Raw genomic sequence first — 18,811 nt, forward strand, 5'->3', positions numbered from 1 at the left:
TCGAAGTTGTTTCTCAGGAGGTTCGAATTTGCAGCTTCAGTGTAGCAGGAACTCTTTAGACTTGGAAGAATGGCCTTCAATGGACTGAGATTAGAGTATACCTTGGAAGGCAACTCGAATTTCATTGCATGGAAGGATCGTGTGGAGGAAGTGCTTGATGACCATGGCTTTCTAGAATACATCAAGAGAGATGTTGCAAAACCAACAAAATTTGATGCCCAGAACCTAGCCCAATGGAATTAAGATGTATCCAAGGTGAGGAGAATAATCTTAGAGGGAGTGTGACCACATTGTCTCAAATCTCCATGGGAAAGAAATTCCTTTCACAATGTGGAAGGCATTGACAGAGTTGTTCAATAATAGTAGTGATCATAGAAAATTGTCCCTCAAAAACAAACTTTGAAACATCAAGATGTAGAAGAATGATACTATTCCACAGTATCTCTGTAGATTTACAAAAGTTCATGATGATCTTAGAGGGGTTGGTGTGAATGTTGCAGAAGATGACCTGGTGAGCCTAGCTCTTCTAGGCCTTCCCAAAAATTGGCATAGCTACAAGGACTCGGTGAATTGGAGGGAGAAACTACATAATTGGGAACACTTATGGTTTGATTTGGTACAAGAAGAGATCAAGCGGAATACTAGAGATGGAACCTCATCCACGAGTGAGGATGAAGAAAATTTTGCATTGGCTGGAAAGGGAAAGAAGGGAAAAGGGAAGAATCTAAAACCAAACCAAAATTCGGCCAAGAGGGCAAGAAGAAATACTTGTCCAAAATAAAATGCTTCAATTGTCATGAATTTGGGCACTATGCTACAAAGTGTCCACAAAAAATTTCTGGCAAGAAGAACTCAGGAGGAGAAACAAATGAAGTTTTGGCTGCACATTTTGAGCTTGACTTCACCCTTATCCCATGCAAGTCCAACATTGTGATGGGTAGTGTGTGGTACCTAGACTCAAGTGCCTCATTCCACATGACAAGGTGTAGAGAGATTTTCAGTGACCTGGAGGAGAAAGTTCTCCATATTCAAATTGAGCTTGGGGACGATAGAAGTTACAGTGCTATCGGGATTGGTATAGTAACATTTAAAAGGGAGTTAGGATCCCCTTTTCACCTCAAATATTTCATGTTTGTACCAAGCCTAAAGAAGAACCTCATCTTTGTAGCAGTTTTGGAAGACTGTGGTTATGATGTGATCTTCAGCGAAGGGAAAGAATTCCTGAGGCACATATCCACTGGACAGGTGAAGCATGTTGGGGTTCATGTGAATAACTTATATAAACTTGATGTGGAAGATTGTGTTGCATTAAGAATAAAAGTAGATAAAGTGAAAAGTAACGATGGCGGTGAGCTCTGACATAGGAGATTAGGCCATTTGCATCATGGCTCCTTAAATATTATGCAGAAAAATAACCATTGGCATCCCTAAAGGAGAACTTGAGCAGTAGGATGTCTGCAAGGGTTGCACCTTGGGGAAGTATGTGAAATCCACATTCCATGAATGAGACAACAAAACACATGCAGTCTTGGAAAGACTCCTCTCTGATATTTGTGGACCTTTCTTGACAATCTCCACTGCCAGACATAAATATTTTGATATTTTTATTTATGATTTCTCAAGAAAGTGTTGGATCTTCTTCATGCAGAAGAAGGATGAGACATTCTCAAAGTTTTTTGAATTCAAGGCACTACTTGAGAAAGAGACCGTCAAGAAGGTGAAGGCTCTCAGGAGCGAAAATGGAGGTGAATATGTTTCAAATGACTTCAAGTATTTATGTGCAAAATAATGCATTTGAAGAGAGTTGACGGAACCCCAAAACCCATAACAAAATGGGTTAGCTTAGAGAAAGAACCATAGCATTGTTGGAGTTGTTATAGCTACACTACATGACCAAGGCCTACCACTACATTTGTGGGAAGAGTTATGTAACATAGTATCTACTTGAAGAACCAGAGTCCTCATCAAATTCTTTGTATGATTACACCAGAGGAGGCTTTCTCGGGGAGAAAATCATATGTGTCCCACTTCATAATTTTTGGAACCTTTGTTTACTGCCATGTCTCCAAAGATTCAAGGAAGAAGCTCCATTCGACAGCATATTTTGGAGTTTTATGGGTTACACTGAAACTCCACACAATTACTGTGTGTACTTACCTTCTCTCGGAATGATAGTTTTGCGAAGTGATGTAAAATTGATGAGGAGAAAGTGATGCAGTTCTCTCTTGAGATGGAGCTTAAGATCCCACCAGAATAGGAGATTTTAGCTCCAAAGGAGGACCCTCGGGAAGTTGTGGAGCAGCCACAAATAGAGGAGAAGAGAGTGGAGACATCCACTCAAGCATAACCATCCAGAGAAGGCATAAAAAGAACCATGGAAGTTGACTGAACTTCAAAGGAGGTCACCTAAGAGTTACACTGGCTACATGGCTCTAATGACTGAACTTGTAGAGACTGGGCCATCCTCTTTTGAGGACGCAGTTGAGCAACGAGCTTGGGTTGATGCAATGGTGGAAGAATACAAATCCATCATGAAGAACAGTGTTTGGGAAGTGGTCCCAAGACCAACAGATAAATTAGTTATGGGTTCGAGATGGATATTAAAAGTGAAGCATGAAGAAGACGGAAGCATAGAGAAGTATAAGGCCATATTTGTGGCTAAAGGATTATCTCAAGTTGAGGGAATTGACTATGAGGAAACCTTTTCTCCTGTAGCAAGGTATTCATCCATTATGTCAATTATTGCACTCGTTGCGTAGATGGGGTGGAAGATCCACCAGATGGATGTAAAAACAACATTTCTCAATGGTTTTGTTGAGGAGGAAGTGTACATCGAACAACCAGAAGGTTTTGAGACATTTTATCGAGAGTATCATGTGTGCAAGCTCATGAGAGCATTATACACTCTCAAACATGTGATGGGCCTCTAAATTAGACATAAATTAAGGCCCATCTGACCATTCTTAAACACATTAAACCTCTCTTTTTTCATTAGATAATGTATTTTTAACTTTAATATGTTCATTAGGAAGGTTTATGAATAATTGCGTATTTGTGCCTAATATTATTTATTTTTGTGGAATATTGTGAGAATATTGGGCAGATTATGGAGATTTGGAGGAGGAGATAATCTAGGGACATGCTCCCTACTATAGGGGGATCAATATTAAATAATAAATCAACAAGATATTCTGGAATTATGGCACAGATTGTGGAGCTCCAATGATTGAGAAAATCTAGGAATGTGTTCCCTGCCATTTAATGCAAATTCCTAGTGTTTGGAGCCAGATCCACTAATCAAGGAATTTTTGTGGGGAAAGCTTCCACCTTTCATGGGGAATGATTCCTAATTATTTTTTATAAGTACCAAGTCAAATTTCCTCTAGGGGTTTAATTTTATTAGACTTCTTGTGGAGAGAACTCGTATTTTTGCAGCTCCACTTTCATTTTCTGCAGGGATGTAATTATATTGATGGAAATAATGAAGATCGGTGCCATGTTCAACTTCTAAGTCTTAGTATTATCCATAGTACTCTGATTTTCCTTGGGTTTTTCCATCCCAAGAGCCTCAAAGCGCTTTTGTATCATTTACTTTTCTTCTTTTCACTTCTTATTCACATGCATCTCTTGTTCTTGTCTTTTTCTATTTCTGCATTTAGTATTAATGAGTTCTTGTTGGAGATTGGGTTAAATAGTTGAAGTAAGTTATTTGAGGGATCACAAGAATAATTTCATCCTTGTAATAGATTTGGAATGTCATAGTAATCATTGAGTTACTTGGATTAGTTTTTTTATTCCCAAATCTAGATTTCTGGAAGTCCCGTGTGGCAAATAACTATAAATTTCTGCTATTTTTTAGAGCATGCTAATGAGCTTCAATCGAGTTGTTTCCACTTGCATTAGATCACAAAAACATTCTATTTAATAACAAAAATTACCCAATTGTATTTTCACTTGATTAGGTTAGGCATTCAATAGATTTACTAGCTCACTAGTTCTTGAATTTGTAGATTTTAGACTAGTCATTTTTTTCTATTTTTTAGCATGGGTTTACCGAGGTATTTTTGAGTGATTCCACTTGGAATGGAGACCAAAGACATCCTAGTAAATAAAAAAAATTGTCCCATCCAAGAAAAATTGCTCCCCTATCGAATGGATAAATCGGGTTTCCCAATGCTCTTCCACGTATCCGAGATACGCCACCTCGGGATGCTTTACTCCTAACCCCTATCAGTTCCATCTTTAATTGGATTTTATTTTATTAGTCATTCGGTGAATTATATTTTCCTGTAGTACTCTTCCAGCGTGTATATACTTGCCCATATTTTCTCAAGAAGCTTGGTTATTGTTCCTTAGGGTTGAATCAAGACCCCTAGGCTCTAAACAAATGATTAGGTATGCTAAATACCACTTAAGACTTGTCTCTTTACCCATGCAAAACATTTCAGAGATTTGGGCTAATGGACAGATTTATGAAATGGATAATACAATGATGATTGCCACATCCAATGAATTTTGTTAATGGATATAAACTCTTTGAAATGTAATGGTTGAAATTTAGTTCATGATATTTACTTTATGTAAATAGAATAAGTTTCTTTCCTTGTATTTTCTTTCTTGCAATAGGTTAAGGTTTCCATTTCGAGCATTTCATTTTCTGCAATTAGTTTAGGATTTGATTTCATTACATGCACTCCATTAGTGCTGATACCTCTTAAGATTGTACAAACCTCAGGTTGATAATCAAAGTTGGTAGCATTGGGAGTTGCAGCATTCTTGTCGCAATACTGAGGCTCTTCATTTTTTGGCACCGTTGTCGGGGAGGTGTCAAAGTATGCATTGTTTTCTTCCATAGTTGATTCATTTCTTTTACTTTCTGCAAAAACTAAAAATTGTATTAGGCATATTTCATTTCAAACACAGGGAATTGCATTGCATTAGCATTCTTATTCAAAAAAAAATGTTCTCCAACACAAACCCCCCCCATTTGATCACATGGTGTAGTAAGATCCACATCACCATTCATTTTTGTAGGTAGAAGGAGAAGAGATGACAAAGAGGGTAGGATAAATGGATGTAGATGATGAAAATGAGGAATATCCTCTCAGATTTCCCATTCAAGATACTGATATCATCGTGCATATGAAAAACAACCCTCCATCTTTTCTTCCAAACTTTCATGGTCTAAGGTCAGAGGGTTTAGAAACCTTTCTCTTTGAATTTGAAATCCTTTGTAGATCTTATGGTTACTTTCTAAACACTCAAAAATTGAGATTGTTTCTGTCAACATTGAAGGATAGAGCTCCTAAATGGTTCTTCAGTGTAGGGACTAATTCAATAAGATCATGGAGTGAGATGCAAAACATATTTCTAGAAAAATATAAATATCGTGATCTTAAATAACAAACCTTTAGAATGAATCAAAAAGAAGATGAGAGTCTAGAGGATCTAATAGAGAGGTTCATGTATAATGTTAAGAGGGAAAAACTACATCATTTATGATCTGACACACTAAAAAGCCTCTTACATAGAACAATAAGGGATGAGTAGATTGATATCCTTGATCTCATGAGTAGAGGTGATGTATACCAATTATCATTTGAAGAAATTTGGGAAACATGAAAACACATATCAAGAGGAAGGGTAAGAGTAAGTAAATCAGCATCAAGATCGATAAGTCAAGTTAAACTTGGAAATTTGTTTGATAACTTAAAACATAAATTATTAGCAATCTAAATGAACAAGTAGAAATGTTAAGAATACAAAATGAGCAAAAATAATATGTTGATATTTGTGTTGTCCATGCAAAATCACATGATGTTAAATATTGCCCCTCATTACCGAGGTTGAAGGAACTTTACCAAGAGGACAATGGAGCAAGTCAATTTCCAATGCAATTATATTATGTAGCTCCAAGAGGACTATGGAAGCCTCATCAACCTAGTATGATGCAAGAGCCTAATTCACAATTTGAAGGTTGTGCATATCCACCTCAAAGTAATTGTAACACACCCTTTTCTTGGCAACATTGGCCATCTCAACCCCAAAACCAAGCTTGGAAACAAGGTTAGCAAGGAACTTATGGGATCCATCCATACTATCCTCAATATTTTCCTCAATATCCTCCATACCCAACTCCATGTTATCCCTACCATTCACCTCCACCACAACCACAACTCCAACCACACTCATCTCAAATATCCACTCTCACTCAACTACTTGTCCCACCATTTCCAAACTCACACAATGAAGTAGATCATCCCAATTACAATGTTGAGGTACAACACTTCCAAACATCTCTTCTTGATCTCAATGGTATTCATCTCAGCTCACGAAAAATATTATAAAAAGGAGATTCTCTTGATGCCATTGAAGGACAACATGCAGAAAAAGAAGATTCAAAAGAGAAGACCAAAGAATCATGGGTTGCACTTGATGAAGAGCATACATCAAAATCATAAATTGAGAAAGCTCCCTCATGGTTACCATCAAATCCTCCATTTATTCAAGAGAACAAACAAAAAAAAAGAGGAATATTTGAAGGTCATGGTAGAAGAAGACATTAAGAATGATCTAGATGAGCAAGCAAACCAAGGGCATCAAAGTTATATTGAGGCTTGGTTCCAAAAAATCAACAAGATGGAGCATCACTCTCTTCTTCAACTATGCTTGATATTTTCAAAGTCAAAGTATTTGGCCTCTGAAATTTAGGTACATGTCAAATCATATATTGCAAGCTTACACATCAATTTATATGTCATCTTGATGTGCACATGGTTCCATTGGAAGTATTCCTACACTTAAAAATGATTTTGTTTTTTCAAGTAGAGTAGGATAGGAAATAAATAAAAAATGAAAAATAAGATAAAATAAAAATAAAAATATCAAGTGAAAACCTCCTTTGAGACACCTGAGATTGGCTCATTGATTGAAAATCTCCATGAGGTGGTCAATGGGTTGGAAAAAAAAACAATCTTAGGTGAAAACCTCCTTTGAGACGCCTAGGCAGACCTACTAGTTGAAAACCTCATTGAGGCGACTAATATGCCTAAAAAAATAATAATAATAATAAATAAATAAATAAATAAAAATAAAAAATAAAATTGTTCCATGTATCTCTCTGATGAATGCAGGTGTCCAACATCTATAAGCAACAAAAACAAATTGGCACCAAAAAAAAGAAAAATTTGGGCAAAATTCTAGTCAAAGAAAGTCAAACTTGGACTTTCTCCTCCTTTGCTCAGATGCTCCATAAGGACCAAGGCCATGACAATCCATCACCCTCAACTATTTCCACCATCCCCCATCATTCCCAAGATTTTCCCATTCATTTTCCTTGTTGTCTTAAAATACGACAGGAAGGCTCTGTTTTACTACAAGAAATAGAAATACATAGAGAAGCAACTTATTTTTGTCATATCTTGCAAACCATGCATCCATTTGCCAACTTTTTTCAGGTGGATATGCATATGGATGATAGTAACATGCTCAAGCAATTTCAGCGAATTCCAGTGCACATTTTTTGAGAAACCGACCTCCATCAACTACAGACATTTTTTAATTTTCTCGATATTCGTACATCTATTTGCAAATTTGTTTCATGGGGAGAGGCGTATGGATGATGATAACATGCCCAAGAAATTTCAACAAATTCCAATGCATAGTTTCCAAGAAATCGGCCTCCATAAACTTCAGCAATTTTTAATTTTTCTCAAGAGTCGTGCATCCATTGGCCAAACTATTTTTATGTGGAGGTGCATAAGGATGATGGAAACATTCTCAGAAAATTTCAAGTCAATCCAGTATACCATTTGGGAGATATGGATTTAAACAAGCGGCTATAGGGTTTCCTGTAGTACTACAGGATGTCCTAATTTATTACAGGGAATAGGTTGAAAGCTACAGGAATGTACGGAAAGTGAAATAAAGTGTGGGAAAGGGTACTAATGGTGGAATAAGGTATAGGGAAGGTGAACATTACCCATGGCCAATCCCAACACTCCAAGAAGTTTGGATTCGACTAAGATAGCTTGCTCATGGTAACTGGAAGACAAATGTTTAGAATCACCAAGCTATGAAGACATGTGCATAAGCAAACAAAGGAAATTATCACCTCTAGAGGACCATGGATCGATTATCAACTCAGCAGCAGCATGCATGCCTCTCCAACAATCTTCAGGTAAGTACATGTATGCAATATACTTGACCTCTTCTCTTGAGCATATTATTGTTAGAAATTTGTTTTCAATGCATGAGAGATGGGGTTTTATAAGCTAAGGATGGGTCAACAGACTTGGCCACCTTCATCTAGTTAATTGCAGCTCACTCTCTTCACTCCTACAATGTAGAAAAGCCAAATTAGAAACGGTGATGATTTCAAGGAATGGGGACAACAGTTAAAAGAAGAAATTTCTGCAAAATCCAAGTCACCACAACACTCCAAGCCCTCCATCCACTTCATATCCACTATCTATCCATCATTCATCCATCCCATTTCATAAGAAAAAATTAATAGTTTTTCAAGAACAAACCCTACACTTTGTCTCACCCTGAAAATTTCTTGAAAAAAACACACATAACACATCCTCTCCATTTTCACAAACCTACATTACTCCCCCTAAGCCCTAGCATCATCCTCCAACCCCTCTACATCATTTCTCATCACTCCCATACAATTAGAAAGCCCTCAAAGAGAAGGAATTACTGCTACAGGAAGGCCGAATGGTGCTACAAGAAGGAAGAAAGGAACAAATTGTGCTAAAACCCAAAATTGCAGTGCCTAAGAGAGACCTAATCAAAACAGAAAACTCCAAGGCTATTAGGAAATCATCTAGGCCACAAAAGAGAAGAAGAAGGCAACAAAAGGCAAGAAGGAATTCACCATCAAAATAGAACTCAAACTGCAGTGATGAAAAGAGGCTTTCCAAGAGGTCTCTAATCTCTTTCTATCTTTTGTCCAAGGCCTAAAAGATGTTATAGAAAGGGGAGAAAGGCATGGAAGTCAACTTGAGGGCCTACCCTAGGCTTAGACTATCATTTCTACTCAAAAAAGGTTTAAACAGGCTGCTACAGTTTTTCCTATAGTTACTACAAGCTGTTATAGGATTTCTTGTAGTTACTACAGGAATTACTACAAGATGTCCTAGTTCTCATCTAAAGGCATTTTGAAAGTTTCAGAGGTGTCCAGATGGTGGAAAAAGGTAGAATGAGGGTGGAAAAGGATGTGGAAGACCTTGCCAAACTGAAAAATATTCAAGAACCCAACTTGAATAATGGGAAGAAGGCAGATGGTCTCAAGAAACACTGTGATTATTTCTATGCACAAACAGTTTTGGAAAAATGAGTGAAAATGGAATGAAGGTTTCAAGGGAGAGGATATGAATGAAATGGATCTAAAAACCAACAGATTTCACTTGCAAAGAGGAAAGTTGTGTTTTTTTTTTGCTTGAAAGAATGTTAAATAATCATGAAACGAACAACTACATTTTTGTGCTTGTCCTTGCAGAACTTACAGCCAAGATTCTTAAGAGAAAGGACTGATAAATGCACAAGAGAGATGCCACTAGGGCCATGAATGAGGCACAATGAGGTCACTAAGTTTCTTAGAGGATGAGAAACACTTTCAGCAGAGGGTATGATGGGCCTCTAAATTAGACATAAATTAAGGCTCGTGCCTCTAAATTAGACATAAATTAAGGCCCATATGACCATCCTTCAACACATTAAACCTATATTTTTGCATTAGATAATGTATTTTTAACTTTAATATGTTCATTAGGAAGGTTTATGGATAAATTCATATTTGTGCCTAATATTATTTATTTTTGTGGAACATTGTGAAAATATTGGGCAGTTTATGGAGATTTGGAGGAGGAGAAAATCTAGGGACCTGCTCTCTACTATAGGATGATCAATATTAAATAATAAATAAACAATATATTATGGAATTATGGCACAGATTGTGAAGCTCTAATGATTGAGAAAATCTAGGAATGTGTTCCTTGCCATTTAATTTAGATTCCTAGTATTGGGAGCCAGATCCACTAATCAAGGGATTTTGGTGCAGAAAGCTTCCTTCTTTCATGGAGAATGATTCCTAATCATTTTTTATAAGTATTAAGTCAAATTTGCCTCTAGGGTTTGATTTTTATTAGTCTTCTTGTGGAGAGAACTCATATTTTTGCAGCTCCACTTTCATTTTCTGCATGCATGTACTTGTATTGATGGAAATAATGAAGATTGGTGCCATGTTCAGCTTCTAAGTCTTGGTATCCTCCATAGGACTCTGATTTTCCTTGGGCTTGGCCATCCCAAGAGCCTCAGAGCCCTTTTTTATCATTTACTTTTCTTCTTTTCACTTCTTATTCACATGCATCTCTTGTTCTTGTCTTTTTCTATTTCTGCATTTAGTATTAATGATTTCTTGTTGTAGGATTGGGTTAGATAGTTGAAGTAAGTTATTTTGCGGGATCACAAGCATCATTTCATCCTTGGAATATATTTGGAAGGTCGTAGTAATCATTTAATTACTTGGATTAGTTTCTTATTCCCAAATCTAGATTTCTGGAAGTCCCTTGTGGCAAATAACTGTAAATTTTTGCTATTTTTTAGAGCATGCTAACAAGCTTCACTCGAGTTGATTCCACTTGAATTAGATCACAAAAACATTTTATTTAATAAAAAAATTACCACATTTCATTTGCACTTGATTAGGTTAGGCATTTGATAGATTTACTAGCTCACTAGTTCTCGAATTTTATTGATTTTAGACTAGTAATTTTCTGTTATTTTTTAGCATGGGTTAACAGAGATCTTTTTCAGTGATTCCACTTGGAATGGAGACCTAACACATCCTAGTCAATAAAAAAAAATTGTCCCATCCAATTTGGATTTTATTTTCTTGGTCATTCGGTGAATTATAATTTCTTGTAGTAAATATGTTGTTTCCTGTAGTACTCTTCCAACGTGTATATACTTGCCCATATTTGCTCAAGAAGCTTGGTTATTGTCCCTTAGGGTTGAATCAAGACCCCTAGGCTCTAAATAAATGATTAGGGAATACTAAAGACCACTTAGTACTTGCCTCTTTACCCATGCAAAACATTTCAGCGATTTGAGCTAATGGACAAATTTATGAAATGGATAATACAATGATGATTGCCACATCCAATGAACTTTGTTAATGGATCTAAACTCTTTGAAATGTAATGGTTGAAATTTAGTTCATGATATTTACTTTATGAAATTAGAATAGGTTTGTTTCCTTATATTTTCTTTCTTGCAATAGGTTAAGGTTTCCATTTCGAGCATTTCATTTTCTGCAATTAGTTTAGGATTTGATTTCATTACATGCACTCCATTACATCATGACAACGAAGGAAGGACACATTGTATGTTGCACATATAGTGTTGATACCTCTTATGTTTGTACGAACCCCGGGTTGATAATTAAAGTTGGTATCCTTGGGAGTTGCAATATTCTTGTTGCAATACTGAGGCTCATCAAAAGGCACCTCGTGCTTGATACAACATGATCGACAGTTATCTCACGGGATTGGGCTTCACCAAAAGTGAAGTGAATGCAAACCTCTATCACATTTTGGTATAAGGTAAATTTCTCACCATTGTTTTATATGTTGATGATTTAATATTAACAGGTGATGAAAATTTAATCAGCTCTTGCAAGGAGGACCCTGCAAGGGAATTTGAGATGAAGGAAATGGGTCTCATGCATTACTTCCTCGGGCTGGAAGTAAGGCAAGGCCATGGGGAATTGTTTGTGTCTCAAAGAAAGTATGCTAATGAGATATTGCAGAGATTTCACGTGGAGAGTTGTAATCCCTCAGAGACACCTCTAGCAACCAACTGGAGGAAGGAGAATTCCACTTCAAGTGGAGAGGTTGATGCTACCATTTACCGGAAGCCAATGGGTTCAGTGATGTATCTTGTGAACACATGACCATATGTGATATGCAGTCAACTAGTTGAGATAAGTTCTGGTTAGGTCGACAAAGTTGTATTGGAAGGCAGCGAAGCGTGTTTTACAATACCTCGAAGGCACTGCCTAGTATGTATTATAGTACAAATGGATAGAGGGAGTGAAGTTATGTGGCTTCACAGATGCAGATTGGGCAAGGATTCCATCCAACTGAAAGAGTACATCAGGTGGAATTTTTAGTGTTGGGTTTGCAGCGGTTTCTTGGTACAGTAGGAAGCAGAGATCTGTGCCGCTCAGCTCGGTAGAAGAAAAATACATGGTTGCAAGTCAAGCAACATGTGAGGTGATATGGATGAGAAAGATACTTGTGGGACTATTTGGTCAGATGATGGATCCAACTGTGATCTATTGTGACAATCAGAATTTCATTAAGCTCTCTGAGAATCTAGTATTTCATGATCAATCCAAGCATATAGATATCTGATATCATCATTTAGAGGACTATGTGAAGAGGCAGATAATGTTTCTACAATACATTCTGATAGAGGAACAAGATGCTGACATCATGACAAAGGCTTTGTCAAGAGGGGAGTTAGAATTCCACAGGTTCATGATAGGGGTGGTCGATAATCCTTTTTGTGATGAGAGGGAGTACTGAGAAGTGTAGCAAGAAAGTCTCAATTTGACTTTGCCTTGTTCAAATTGAGAAAACTTGAATTTCCAAATCAATAGACAACTTGGATGCAGTTATCTTGTGTGACATGGCTCTTGTCACTCAGTTAGCTCAGTAAATTCGAGTTAGAGGGATTGGAATTCATTTAAGCATGTGTGATTGCTAAATTTTAGTAGTCAAGTTCAGTTATATCCAGTTGTGTTCAGTTAAACTAGTTCTAATAGTTGGAGTAACTAGTAGAAGGTCAGTTGTGCAATGGGACAACAATCTAACTCATTGATCATCTAATTAACTGATAAATCAGCTCAAAATAGCTAGTGCGTGCAAGGAATCTGAGTTCCTCAGTTTTGGTGGAGATTCTAAGGCAGTGTAACAAGAAGTTGTAAACTAGTTTGAGTGTACAAATGTTGCATGCATTCAGATGATCAATCCTTGGGAATTGCATAATCAATTGGAGGAAAAATCATAAAAGATAGGGGCTAATTCCTTGAAATTTGCGCAAGGAAATAGGGGCTCAAGCATAGGCAGAAATTGACTAAGTTTGGGTCAGAGCTTCTCATTAAGCAGAGAGATAGGTTATTCACTTGCAGGTTATGTTAAAAGTGGGCAAGAAATTGTAATGCATTTTCTATTAATCTGATTAATGAAAAGAGGCTTGAGGGGGTTTTCCCAGTTGGGTTCCCCTAGAAAAAATATTGTGCATGTGTGTTATTTCTTATTGCATGTCTGAGATTATTGTTCTAAATTGTGAATTGAATTCTACAGATCAATAGAGTATAATTGTGACTCTTGATTTAAATTAAAATTTTTTGAGCAATTGCAGTTCTATCACCATATTTTTACAAAATTATCCTCATAATCAACACCTTTTTTAAACCTCACTTTGTGCTTTTCATTCATTTGTACTTGTTCTTGTAGACTCACTTGCAGCCAATTGGTTTGGTTTCAAATTGAGGGTCCACCAACTTCCATAATCAATTATTTATCAAAGCATCATACTCCCTCTGCATTGATTCTTTCCATTCATTATGAGAAGTAGCTTATTTAAAGGAAGTTTTTTCAAAGTTAGTAAACAAATCCAATTCACAATCATATGAAATATTCATTTCATCTACATAAACTAAATCAAAATTATCTGTATCACTTGAATCTTGTCTAGTGGAATGTTTGGTTACTATCTTTTTTACCTCATCAAGATGAACACTTTCAAATGTTTTGGTAAGCTATTTTTGGGGGAATTTCTAAGATGGTCCACGTTGCTCTATTGACTGAGATAAGGATGCATCAAAATTCATCCTTTCAATCCTCTCAATCACATCACTCAAAGGGTCTTCCTAACTTGAAGAAGTGGTAATAACTTCATGAGGGGGAGACAATGCTTTGGAAAGAGATTTCGTAGGTTGATCTAAGATAGGGATTCCCCCCTTCGAGATGTGGAATTTCATTATTAAATTCATGATAAATTTTTGCATGATTTAACCTATCAAAACAATCAAGTTGTCGCTCAACAGTGTTGTCAATCTTGGAAGATTCAAGAAAAATCACATCTCTAGATAAAACAACTTAACATTTACCTCATTATAAAGACAATATGCATTGGTTGTATCTGAATGCCCCAAGAAGATACATTTATGACTCCTTGCATCAAGCTTGCTTCTTTGTTCCTTAGAAATCAAGGCATAGGGGTGGAACCAAAGACCCTGAGATGCCTTGCCAAATGAATGGTCATACAACATTTCATAAGGATTATTATTTCTAAGAGCATGAGATGGACATTTGTTTTTGAAATATAATAGACATATAACTACATCAGCTTAAAACATCAAATTTATATTTTTTTTAAACATCATGGAGCGAACCATATACAAAATAGTCATGTTCATTCTCTTTCAACTACATCATTTTGTGAGGATTGTATGGAACAATGGTTTGATGTTGAATCCCATGTTGACGAAGATAATTTTAAAATTCATTATAAGTATATTCTTTCCTATTACTAGTAAAAAGGGAGCCAACATATGATTGTGCATCATTTTCAATCCATGCATGAAAATTTCTAAAAATTTCAAAATATTTTGATTTGCATTTCAAGTATACCAAACACATCTTCGTGTAAAGTCATCATATATCCATTTGCGGAAGGAACAAGCATAGGGCCACATAAATCAAAATAAATTAGTGCATGTTTTATATAGGTTTTCATGCAATGGTTGTTGGCTATGTTTTCCTAAGATACAAGAATCGTGTTGCTTCAATTTCCTAGGAATAGTTGGAAAAGTAGAAACACCATTATTTTTCAGCGAACGAAGACTTTCATATTAAGATGTCCAAATATTGCATGCCATAGATGACTGGATGGAAATGTGCCTTCATTGTACCGAGAAAGGTATACAGAGTTTTGTGGAAAAGCATATGTTCTTTCCAATGTTAATAGTGTTTCCTCTTATACTCCAATCATGACAATTGTGTTGTTAAATGCTTTCTTTATCACTAATTTTCCATCAAACATATGAATAAGATGTGTGTGATAATCACAAGTTGATGAGATAGGAAAAATGGTGAGCAAGTGAAATAGGGTTTCATTTTATAGAATTGTTAGGCATGGCATTGATGGTAGGCTCAATTTTTTCCGTAGAAGCCTTGGGGTTTCTCGTAAAGGGGAGATTTTTTATTGTTTTGACCATGGCTCTTAATGGGATTCATTTGTACCCTATCTAGCAGAGATATGGTTAGTTTTTCATTGATTGGTGCTCTAGGACCGGTCTGGAGGTGGAGGTTTAGATCAAGGGGTTGACCTCCCCTTCTGGATTTATTTCAATATTCAATCTTGCTAAGAGAATGGCATTAGAGAAATTTTGAGGTCTAAAATGGGCCTCAAAACAAAAATGTACAACCAAAATAAACTTTATAAGAACCAGTAAGATTCAAGATGATCATGTAAACCATGGGGGATGATTCATCATTTTTGGAGTAAAAAGGTAAAAGTATTAAAAAAAAAAAAAACTACTTTTCAACTCGTATTTTCAACTTATCTCCCTATGGTTTAAGTCAAATTTCAAGTGGGAGCATTCATTGGTTGCGGAATTTAATTCCTCATCCAATGAGTACCTATGTTGCATACTTTTGATGGACCCAGGTACATGAAAATGATAAATACATGAAAAACATGATTGCAATCACGTTTTTTCTTGTATTTTTCATTTTTCATGTAGCAGGGTCGATCAAAACTATGCAACCTGGGTACTCCTTGAATGAGGAATTAAATTTTGCATCTAGCAAGTGCTCCCGCTCAAAATTTGAGTAAAACCATAGGGAGATAAGTTGAAAATATGAGTTGAAAAAAATAGTTTTTCTATTTTCTCTCTAAAATTTGATGATGTAATTTAATCTTATTTTATTATTTCCACTATTATTTTATAATATTCCTTAGGAGTCTCATTTTAGACCTAAAAATTTCTCTAATGGAATAGAAGATGGGATGTGTGGCAAAGGCGACACACTTTTTCTCAAGCCTAGTCGTGTTGGAGTTACATTCTTTCATATACCAAGGGGGTATGTTCTCATATTTGTGTTGGAGATTCATCGTTGTGCTCTTTGAGTCTGATGAATACGAGGCATATGATCGACATAACCTAAGGATCTTTGGGTCTCTTCGTAAGTCCCCACAAACCCTTTTTTTATTTACTATGTATGCTCTATTTATGAGGTTTTGGATATGCAAGGCAGGTTGTTATTGATGTTGTTTCAAGTACCTTTCTCTCAACTTGTGACCCACTCTCATTCCGGATATGAACTGAGTAATAGATAGAGTGGGAAGGATTAGATCCATTTTCAATTTTTTATAAAAAAATTATTCAGGAAGACCACAACATTTTGGGTGAGGAGCTTCGACAGAATAAACAACCTGAAACTGAGTATTGGGGACAAATGGGGCATTCTAGCCCTTCTACAAAGCCTACAATTTGAGGGAAGTGTTATAGAAATTTCAGCCCAAATATGGGGTTTTGAGGTGAAGCTCCAAGTCCTAGAACACAAAAAGGAATAGCCACCTCTTTTAAAGATGTTTTAAAAAACAAACCTTCATCTTCTGTAGAACAAATACAAAACACATCGAGCCCATACATTGTTGAACAAATGGAGCTCCCCCCATCAGTGGAAATTGATAGTTCAAAGGTGAATACTCTCTTCTCTAGCTTGCAAATTAAGGCAATTATTTGTTGTTTTAACTGTTTTTGGCAAAAACCAGAAACATTAAATCAATGGATCTTTTCCTATTGGAAAAATTATTGTGACCTTTATTTATTCTCCAAAGGATTTTTCATTGTCCATTTTGATTCACAGAAGGATTATGATTTGTTTTAAATTAAGGGTCATGGTTTTGGTGAAATGTTGGCATTTTATAACCCCGTGGTTCTCAAAATTCGATGCAACAAACATGATGATATCACAATTCTAGTTTGGGTGAGGCTCCCAAATCTTCCTCTTCCCTTTTGGTATCGTAGGGTTCTAGATGATATTGGTAACACTATGGGAAAAATCAAAAAGAGGGATTGTGATAGAACTAAGAAAGGCATCTTCTCCTTTACTAAGATATGTGTGGAGATTGATCTAAGAAAGGCTTACCATATCACATTATACTAAAACACAAAGAGATACAGTGGTATCAATTTCAAGACTCTGAGAACACATCATTTAGATGTAGGAATTGTTTCTAAACATGTCATTTGAAGAACACATGCTCACAGATAAAAAAGTCCCCAAAAAATAAAGTGACACACAAGCCACGAGGTTGGAAATTTTTAGATACACATACTTTTGAGGTGGAAGAAGAAGAAATCATGGAGAGTTTAGACAAAGAGGAAGGTGGAATTCATGATTATAATGCTACTACCCACAAATAGTGTGAGGTGGTTACAGTATCGATCCAGGTAACAGAATTACAAGAATAAAAGAATCGGAGGAAGGAAGAAATAGGGGGCACAAAGAGGGCTCATGTATTAGAAAGTTCAAATTCAGAAAAAGAAAACCCTCCTGACTCATCGATGGGTGTTTTGGCCCCAGTTCCATTGGATCCCAAGCCCGGGGTTTGGCAGTAGGTCTATTGTAGTGGCTACAACCACCCTCCAAAATTTTTCCTTAGCTTCGTTTTGGAGCCTCCCTACCAACCTTTCACAACAACATGTCTTTCCTTATCAAGTACTCAAGCTTTAGTGATTTTCTAGTAGATTGCCATCCTGTGCCTCAGAACAAGTTTCATCCTCCTCACAGGTTGTTTCTCTAGACTTGGTCCAACTGCAAGTTGAGCAGCTCCCTCAAGAAATTGCGCAATTCCCTCCAGAAATTGTGCAATTCTGTCTGGCAGCCTGCTGGGCTCCAGAATTGCACAAATCTGCCGATCACTGTTCACTGGAAAAATTGCGCAATTCCTCCTAGCATGACTACTTAGCCCAAAAATTGCGCAATTCTGGAAAGCAGTCAGCTGCTCTACCCAGAAATTGCGCAATCCCTCTGGGCTGCCAGCCCATCTCCCTCCCAAAAATGCGCATTTTTCCCCTCAGCTGAGTAGACCGATGCATGTGCCTTCAGGTTGACCAGCTCCCTCTGGAACCGAGCAAAACTGATTTTCATGCATGGACTTCTTCTCCCAAGGTAGCATGCAAAGGTTTCCCTTATTTCAAGGATCTATTTTTAGCAATTGGAGGTTACATGTAAGGATCATTTCATAAACCTCCCACCAAGTGTCAATTTTCCTATATTTGTGGCATGCGCGTCGCAACCTCGATTTTATCAAAACTCATCAACCAGATGTTGTAGAGCTCATTCCTCACATCCACCTTGCATCTTTGACATCCCACATTGCATCTAGGAGTCGTCGACACATTCAGCTCAGTTGTTTTGGGGTAAGCCCGCCTTTCATGTCCTACGTTGCGTTTCTGTCGCTTTTTCTGTTTCACTTTGTGTGAGTGTTGTCTGCTTGATTTCAGTGAGCCCCTACTTTTTTTTTGATGTATGTTAGCTTGTAGAAGCATCGTTTCAGTTTTCGTTCGCATCTCACTGTTGTCGCATGCATGACACTGTTTTTGCACGGACAGTCACCATTGCGACAACTCGCTTCACACACATGCATGCTTTCCCATTTTCTAAATCCTGCACTTGTTGTTTGCATTGTTGGGCATGGAATCCCCCCAAGGCATGTTTTG

The sequence above is a fragment of the Pinus tabuliformis genome, chromosome 9 (assembly GCF_031772625.1).
Source record: "Pinus tabuliformis cultivar Carrire ecotype Pingquan chromosome 9, CPIR1, whole genome shotgun sequence".
Lineage (NCBI taxonomy): Eukaryota > Viridiplantae > Streptophyta > Pinopsida > Pinales > Pinaceae > Pinus > Pinus tabuliformis.